At 39.2% G+C, this 7,257-nt stretch overlaps 1 protein-coding gene across 2 annotated transcripts in view; it reads left to right on the top strand.

Moving 5' to 3' along the window:
• Positions 1 to 864: 864 nt before the first annotated feature.
• Positions 865 to 7,257, top strand: part of kank3 (KN motif and ankyrin repeat domains 3) — a 50,485-nt gene continuing 44,092 nt past the window's right edge. Inside the window, exon 1 of one of the 2 annotated variants that reach the window (XM_053882981.1) lies at positions 865 to 985. The gene's annotated coding sequence lies outside the window, so the exon portion shown is untranslated. Of the gene's footprint in view, positions 986 to 1,060; positions 1,082 to 7,257 lie in introns of those variants that run through there. The other variant, XM_053883015.1, reaches the window with a different exon arrangement.

Raw genomic sequence — 7,257 nt, 5'->3', positions numbered from 1 at the left:
TTTCGAGCAGGCCATCAAAAGGGTTGTTCCACGTAAAATGAATGGTGTACTAAATCAATTCAGCAGCGACCTCTTCTGCTCCATAGAAGAAAATCCAATACCAGCATCCTACTTCCACGATACGACCGTAATGACGATCGTGATTTGAAAAAAAAAAAAACGAAATAAGATATGACATAATGTAATCCAAAATAATGTGAGGCAATAGAGGCAGAGTCATTTAATGCATAAAGAGTTAATGTAATACGAATCAAACTTGTATACAGCTAAATGGCATCTTTCCATTTGGCGCCGTTTGACCACTTGAGTGAGAACGTCCCGCCTTGTTTCCCATACTTTGGCGTCATCTTCAATTCCTCATTGGTCATCATAACTGTCAATCTCAGATCGCTCCTAAAATGTAACAAAGCTGCGTCACTGTCCCAGGAAATGAAAACCAGTCATCCACAAAATAAAAGCAAATAATATGCGACTTGTTTGTAATTCGTGAGGGTAATACTCATTAAGTATCTAAATTATATCGGCGTATAATATTTTATATTTGTTGGAGGATTGCATTTATCATACAAAAATCATTTTACGAATTTGTTTCGCTAGAAAATCAGAGTGAAAATATAAATATGAGTGCAGTGCTACACATTGAGTTAATACGTCCTATGCATCGTTCAAATTTTTGCCCCCCAAAATCTTTCCCGCACGCACATCTCTATGCAATATCTTGCAATCTTTTATTGTTGATATAAGACCCAAAAGGTCCCCCATTTGACAAATGGGGCAAAAATGTGTTGTCAGGCGGTTAAGAGCAAACGGGATTTAATCGATTTCTACCTTTATTTTGAAAGGCCCTTCCGGAATTGATCCACTTCTCACTATTGTATTGACATCAGGAGGACGAAGACATTTTTTTTAACCTTCTCTAACTTTTCTTACCTTCTCGGAAAGTTATGACGCGCTCCAGTGTGGCTGAACGGACTCAAACCAGAAGGTAAGGCGCCGCCTCGGGCATCGACTGTTACCGTGTCAACTATGGTTGTTGGTCTGATCCAACTCACGACACGACAATGGAGCAACTTTTATGCAGGTTAAAACTGGGTGGTGGTTTGTTGTCGAATAGTATGCATATTTTTCACCCCTTGTTTGTCTATAATTAATGTTGAAGTGCAGAGTGTCATCTCAACTGCTGTTATTAACCTCGTTAACCTCTGTCGTCTCATGACATGGTTGTATATAATCAATAGACGTTAGTCGTTAACTCCTCTTTGCAGTGTATAAAACCATTCAAAAGCGGTTTCTCTCGTGCCCATTTTGTAAAACACAATCTCACTAGCCTTTTATGTTGCCATAACTTAAATCATTTGCTATCTCAGGCTGACCAAACATTGCACATCTAACGGTTTCCCTACCTCATTTTTAAAAAATGAATTGTATTGTTGTGTTAGGGATGTTTTTCAGTACATGGTCCTGTTTTTATAAGAAGTCTGTCGTCTAATATAAAATGGGTGAGGCAGTGTGGAAATATCCCTCGACCAGCCCCCTCTATTGTCACAAGTCTTGACCTAGTCATCCCTGCCAGGATTGTCAAAATGGTCATCAGCTCATAATAACAGTTTTTTCTACCTTCAGCAATAGCTAGAGCTGATTCGATAGCTTAACACTACTCCAGGTTCACTTTGCCCTCCAAACCATTTTGGTCTTAATCTCCCATTATACTGTTTTATAATGTTGCTTTTGCTCTGCTTCCGTGCAGCCAGTTATTTTGTCTGTTGACTCCTAAATATAGCACAGCACCTCATGTCATGCTGCCTGTCCTACCATTGGCTTGGGGTGGTCCATGTGGCAAAAATCGTAGTTTTTAAAATATATCATAGGTTTATATGGCATTGGTTTTGCAACATAGATGTATTTTGAGACTAACTGCAAGATTCTGGTCTGACAGCAGTCGAAAAGAAGGTGAACCTTCTGATCAAATGTAAATAGCTGCAATATGACTTGCGACAGACGATCACTGATACTGATAGTCGTTGGTCATCCACTTGGGCACTGGGCAGATGTCTTGGATTTCTATAAAAGCTGGATGAACTGTGAATCTGAATGAATTTCTGTTAAATTTGTATGCAGTCTTCCAATCATCATGTTTTCCTCACACTTTGAGGACATTTCTCCACATCTCTCCGTTTTGGCTGTTGTAAAACATTTGTACCTTGGATCCCAAAGTTTTGTCTTCCGTATATTTGTAGATCTCTCAACTTTGTTCTTGCCACAAATTATTATGAGTCACCTGCATTGAAATGGAAATTGAAAAAAATAATATGTAACAAAATTGAAGGAAAAATAGCTGCTTTTTCATTTTTTGGTGGCTGGCCTAGTGAAATATATAACAAAGGGGTTGGGGCTGTTGTGAAAAAAAATCTTGAACCCTGAATGGTCACATAACAATCTGTTGCACAAGGCATTGCTCTGCATTGGACGGTCCTTTTTTTTTCAAAAATGTATTTTCTTTTTTTTCTTTTTATATTTACATATACAACAAAACATTACACTCCACATAAAGAAAAACATTCAAAACATCATGACATATGATGGTAATACACTTCCCTGACATTAAAAAAAAGTTATGTACATGCATACCAACAACTTATATTGTAGCTAGGGATGCGCCGACAGATCGGTCACTGATCATGATTGGCCGCTTTCAGTGTGATTGGTGAATGCAGATCACTTCCCGTCATTGCCGATCACAACAACCAATCTCGTGTGACAGCTGGCGTTCTGATGAAGCCCCGCCGGTTGTGATGCGTCCGCTCCTCCCTGCTCGCTGCTCACTGGGCAGCAGCATGTATGCCGTGAAAGTTCTTTCAATCTGTCATGTGAAGTTTACATCCTGTGGCACATGCACGGGACAATGCTATGCAGGGAATAGTTGCTGCATTCTGCAAAGTTTTTATTTTTTTTATTTTTTTGCCTTCTTAAAATGATTTAATTGTTGATGTTTTCACACGGCACTCTGGCTGATCGGTATAGGTGATCGGCAGCAAAAACCCTTGTAGCATTCCTAATTGTAGCAACTTCAAATTTGTGTTTGGGCCTTGGCACAAGCTTCAGTCTAATCCTTACCAAGGAACAAGGAAATCATACCAAAAAGAAATTAAAACCTTTCCATGACAATTTTTAATCAGCCCTTCTTCCAGAGTGGAAAGACTAGGTTTGGTCAGAACACTATTTTCTGCAGCTGAAATATAACTTCTCAGCTGGGGATATTTAAAGAAATGCTTCCTCGGAATGCCACAAGTAGCTGACAATTCCTCAAATTACATAAATATTTCATCATAACGTACATATTGGATTGACTTTAAACTAGGGATACACGATCCGATCCTGGCATCAGGCATCAACTCGATACTACCACTTATGGTGCTATTGGGCATCGCTGAAAAATTGCAGATCCGGAGCCGATCCTGGGAGTCCTCGCAGACTTCAGTGATTGAATGCGCTGCACGCGTGTGTGTTGAGGGAAGTGCTTCATTGAGCAATCGATGATGAAAAAGATGTTTAATATCATTTTCCCGATCCTGATCCAGCCCCACAAAGTAGGATTGGGTATCTAACTCTAACCGATCCACGGGGCTTTCTTTTTGTGCACACGTTGATGTCAGGCGATGGCGCAGCGACATGCAGTTTATGCAAAGAGAATGTTTCGAGGGGAGGGAGTGACGCCACAAAATTTAATATCACCAACTTAATACCGGAGTGATGCCTGCATTTCGCAATTCCACAGTGCTCGTGTAATGTAAGTATTACGGTAATGCCAAAACTAAGCTGATTTGAAAGTAAAAGGCACGGAAATATAACTTATTGTTTTTGAAAATCCAACTAATTGGTCTCGCGAAAGACACCTAGGAAGTTAGAACTCAATTTCATGTGTAATTTAAGTAAAAACCTTTTGAAAATCCTGCTTATTGAATATGGATGTGTACATATTTATATTGATATTTTGGAGAATTCCGTAGGTTGACCACTATTCCACTGGTCTAGATTTGAACTAGAGCATCTCTAGAAGCCACCCAGGAAGTTTGAGGAAGAATTTATCAATGCATTTCAGTGAGCATCCGCTGTTGTAATGTTCAGATGTTAAGATGCTTGATTTTTTTGTTCAATGCAGGGAAATCTAAACTCTTCCCCAAATTGCCAATTTTATGTTTTCGTGATCACATACAGAGCTTGACATTCCCAGGGTTGTTTGGACTATGGTTCCGTATTATCACTGTTTACTGCTTGAGTTACACATACTTTCTCTGTTTTGCACATATTATATTTTATTTTATATTTATTTTGAGTTTTCAAAGGTTGGTTGTTTTAACCAAAATTCTGGTAAATAGTAAAAAAAACTTCATTGTTTAAATTGTTTTACTCTATGCATCACCCATTGTACTGTATGTTAATATTTGGTATTGGATCGGTATTGGTCGATTCGCCATGCCCAAGTATCGGTATCGTATCGGGACCATAAAAGTGGGATCGGTGCAACCGTACTTTAAACCCCTTACTCCCTGTGATCGAAAACCTGCATTGGACATTTCTGGTTTGAAATTTACGTTGCCCCGTATAGGGCAAAAGAGAGACAAACGCTTAGAAATACCCCCAAATTTCTGGACATCAAACCACACATTGATCATATTCCTCACAGTAGGATGAGTTGCATTCTTCCTCAAATGTTTAAAGTCATCTAATGATAACTCTGAATTTAACATGCAGGATTTTAAATCCAACTCGGTTGCCTACCCTTCAAAATAAAACATAATAGTTCTCATTTGAGCAGCCCAATAGTTCCATCTCATATTGGGATATTTAAGCCCTCCATATAATCATATCAGAATTTAAAAGGCTAATAGGATGCATATTTTCACACTTTGTGCTTGGTTTTCCTCATTTTGGTAATAGCGTATTTAATGCACTTCTCATCGACGGGGGAAGAAGGCCACTCTGGAAAGAGTCGAGCAGCATTTGTCTTTACATTTAAAAAAAATATTTATCGGTAAACCATCTGGCCCCGATACTTTCACTGCTTGCATGCCATTGATGGCCTCCGATATTTCTGATGTGGTCAGGTTTCCTCTACTTCTTCTGAAATAGAAGGTAGCCATTCAGAAATTGTTCTTGTATCTCTGAATCAAATGAAATATCAGACCAATACAATTTTTTGTAAAAATCTTAAAATGCCTTTTTAATTTCTACCGGATCCACAGTAGTATTTCCACTTGTGTCCTGAATCGAATTGATGACACTTTCTGACTGTTGTTGCTTGATGCACCATGCCAATAACCTCCCTGGCTTCTCCCCTTGATCATAATATGATTGTTTGAGCCTCAATATACTAGCAGCTGCTTTGTCAGCAGACATTTTGTTATATTGTGACCTACGTATAAGTCATTCTGCCTGTGTATGTAGACCCATTTTCATTTACTTCTTTCTCCAGTACTTTATTTTCTGGTCCAACTTTTCCATTTCAAACCTAGACTTTTATGTTTTTGTGCAGTGAAACTAATAATTTGACCCCTGATAAATGTCTTAAAAGCCTCCCGTCCTATACTAGCAGAGGTCTGCGAAGTGTTCATTTCAAAATAAACATCAATTTGTTGATCTTAGAAACTCCACAAACTCGGGATCAAGAAGCCAATTTGTCTGAAACCGCCACTTTGGGGGACCCTTCAATCTCTTTGGAGCCGTATATGTTAAAGACACAGCAGCGTGGTCAGATATAACAATACTACCGTGATGGCAGTCCACTACGCTGGAAACCAGTAAAGCTGAAACTAATATAAAGTCTATGCAGAAGTACGATTGATGTGTTTTGGAATGACAAGAATAATCTATTGCATTTGGGTTGTGCTGCCTCCAGATGTCTACTAGATTCATAGTAGATTTGTGTTATCTATGCCAGATGATCTGTCTTTCTTCGGACAAAGAGTTAAATTATATTACCCAGATATGATGTACCGACCCAGAAGAGTAGCAATTAAAAGAAACAGTTTGTTATAGAACATAGGATCATCCTCATCAGGCCCGTAGACATTTATCAAATTAAGCAACCATGACATCATAAAACCTTGAACCATAACATATCGACTGACAGGATCTTAGGTTATATTTTGCACTCTGAAGGGTGAAGAATGAGCGACTAGAATGTAGCAGACAACACCTGTCCTTCCCATATCCTTTTAATTTTTACAGTGTCTTCCTCTACCGTGTGTGTTTCTTCCAAAAATACAATTTTTGATTGTAAAACCTTCAACCTGTTCATCACTTGCTTAAGCTTTTTAATAGGGATGCTCCGAGCACATCCCGATCACATGGATTGACAATTTGTAATCAAAATGATGAGACCTTCTGTGTACATGATGTGATTTTTTTTTAAAATTCTGACACACTTTTATATACCTCTTCAAGGTGGCAAAAATTGAAAAATCTTGCTAAATGCAGCAACTCTTCTGTCAAAAGAACAACTGAAAAACATTTAATTTGATGTGAGATGTCGCAGGTGAATGTCTAGAGACTTTGCTGTGTCCGTGAAATATTTACACACTGTAGTGGGACTCTAAGACAGAGAGCACTGCATTTATGAAAGTTTCCACTTCAGTGGAAATGTTTTCAACAGTTTTTGGTGGCTGACGAACGCCGCACATGACTCCAAAACATCGATGGATCCTGATCCTGATCAGAGCATCCCTACCACAAATCTTTATCAGCACCTCGAACGTCATATGCCTGGTGATGCAACTTTGTTTTGTCATGGTTTATGTGTGCAATAAACTACGTATTTCACAAGGAAAAAAAATCGTGGCAGAGAATCATGATATCAATCGTGATTCATATTTTCCCCTGAATCTTGCAGGCCTATTTCCGTGTCCGTCACCTGAGAAAGGCTTGTTATCCAGCTAGCTATTAATAGTTACTTCTTCTCTTCTCTTCTCACTTTGTGAGCCTGGAAAACTCTCCGTCGAATGCTGGTGCATTAAATGGTGCATTTCATTTTAACGCGCTTCCCTGCACAGCATTTTCTGGTGCATGTGCTGCAGGATGCTTACCTTACATGACGGATTGAAAGAACCTTCACAGCCGACATGCTGCTGCTGAGTGAGCAGCGGGTAGGGAGGATCTGACACACCACGACCTGTGGGGCTTCATCAGAACGCCGGCTGTCGCACATTATAAGTTATTGGGACCGGCAATGACAGGTAGTAGCAGCAATACAGCAATAGT

Source organism: Synchiropus splendidus, chromosome 1 (assembly GCF_027744825.2).
Source record: "Synchiropus splendidus isolate RoL2022-P1 chromosome 1, RoL_Sspl_1.0, whole genome shotgun sequence".
NCBI lineage: Eukaryota > Metazoa > Chordata > Actinopteri > Syngnathiformes > Callionymidae > Synchiropus > Synchiropus splendidus.
The sequence above is the reverse complement of the archived record's forward strand: the minus strand, read 5'-3'. Positions and strand labels throughout refer to the sequence as shown.